The following is a 2,018-nucleotide window of genomic DNA, read 5'->3' on the forward strand; positions in this document are numbered from 1 at the left end:
GATTATCTTTTGTGTCTGTGTTAATTGGTTTCCCTTTTCTTTGTTGAAGAGGGTCTGTGCAGTCTTTCTGCCTAGTCCGCTATCTTGCCGGATCCCCAATTCAGTCTTTAACAATGATTTTTATATCGCTTTCCCATTCTATTACATTTTGTACTAGTTCAATGCAGTGCTAGAGAGAAAGTGTAATTGAGAAAGCATTAAAAAAATGGAAAAAATGTGGCACATATAGAATTTATTGAACAATCTTGCTGATAGACCTAAATAAATTGCCAAGAAAAAGGTTATTTCCTCCCATATCCTTTCCCCAAGCCCTCTGGATTTCTTATGTAAATAGTAAAATAATTTAAATGGATTTATTGTTATATCATAACTCTATATTAATCATTGTATCTGGGTCTCATCCCTCAGCAAAACTGTTTTAGAACAATACCAAAATTAAAAATATTTTGAAAATTATATTTTTATCTGAATAGTACGTCAGAATTTAGATGTCACAGTGAGAATGTTTATCATTGAAGTGTTGTAGAAGTAACAATCTATGTTCACTCTGATAGCTTATGTCTTCTCTTTGTTTAGCTGCATTAATATGATGGGGGTAAGATAACTTTTCTTCCTTTAAAGCAATGTATTAAAAACATACTTGAACAATAGCTTAACTTAAGTAGAAGGTGTGAAGGTTTATGTTTGGAAGTATAAGTCATTAATTTTTATATTAAAATCTTTAGCAATAGGATAAATGAACATGTAATGTTTGAAGCAGAAGCTTGCCAACAATTTTTCCTTTGAGTCATCCTAAAAGGTTTCCCTTTAGTTGCACAAAAATGGAGTGAGGTCAAGGGTACACAAAGAGGACTCTCTTTTCTTGGGTTTTTGTGGATGTTGGGGGCCAATGTGGCCTCTTTCTGGACAGGTGCCTGTTTTAAGTTAATAGAGCAGGATATAGGTAGGCAAATGAAGTTAACTAAAATATCCATTTTTAAGAGGAAAAAAAATTCTCCTTAGAAAATATTTTTGTCCAGTGTGCACATGAAATATATTCAGTGAAGTCCTATTTTATTCATTAATTCATTTATTGATTCAATACCTATTTGAATGACTCCCACTCATATGCCAGGTTACCAGATATTGGGCTAGTGGGAAAAAATTGAAATTATAATCCTTTCTCTCAGTGAAATTGAGAGCTAATTGAAAGCAGGATGGAAAGGGAAGGAAGTTGACACATGGAATTTATTCCTGTGCTAAGCATACCTAGGGTGCTCTGGTGGTGCTGTTGTTAAGGAAGTGGGCTACTAACCATAAGGTTGTCAACTGAACCCACAAGCTTCTCTGTAGGATAAAGATGAGGCAGTCTGCTTCAGTAAAGATTTACAGTGTTGGAAACCCATAGGGGATGCTATGAGTCAGAATCTATGGAGTCATACTCTATAGCAGTGGGTTAAGCATCCCTACATCTTAATTGCTGTTAATCATCTGAAACCTTTCAACAGACTTGTGAGGAAGCTGTAGTACTGAAGAGGCTGCATACAGTTAGGGATAAAAGAGAAGCTTTAGTCAGATGGCCTAGATTCAAATATCTTGTTAGTTAGCCTCTGGTTTAATTTACTTTCTCTGTGCCTTGGTTTTCCACCTCTCTATATGGGGATGATGATGGCACTTACCTCACAGGTTTGTTGTGTGGATTGAGGTGCTTAGAGCAGTACCTGCACATAGTAGGTGACTAGGTAGTGGCTGCTGTTACTATCATCTCCATTTGAGAGATAAAATCTCAGAACACCAAGTGTTAGAAAATAAACCTCAATTGTGAAACCTTAGGAACTCTGCTCTCCTTACATACTTTGTTTACTAATCTTTTTTAAATAAACTAACAGAAGGCTTAGGAGCTCTGGTAGCATAGTGCCTAAGGCACTTGACTGCTCACCAGAAGGCTGGCGGTTTAAACCCACCAGCTGCTCCTCGGAAGGAAGGTTGGGCAATCCTACTTCCGTAGTGATACTGCCTCGGAAACCCAAGGAGGGGTC

At 37.0% G+C, this 2,018-nt stretch overlaps 1 protein-coding gene across 1 annotated transcript in view; it reads left to right on the plus strand.

Annotated features, from left to right (window-relative positions):
• DZANK1 (double zinc ribbon and ankyrin repeat domains 1) overlaps window positions 1-2,018 on the plus strand; it is a 262,593-nt gene that overhangs the window by 167,068 nt on the left and 93,507 nt on the right. The gene's annotated exons all lie outside the window — the stretch shown is intronic.

The sequence above is a fragment of the Orycteropus afer genome, unplaced genomic scaffold, assembly GCF_000298275.1.
Source record: "Orycteropus afer afer isolate SDZICR_OR568_19922 unplaced genomic scaffold, OryAfe1.0 scaffold00208, whole genome shotgun sequence".
In the NCBI taxonomy this organism is placed as follows: Eukaryota; Metazoa; Chordata; class Mammalia; order Tubulidentata; family Orycteropodidae; genus Orycteropus; species Orycteropus afer.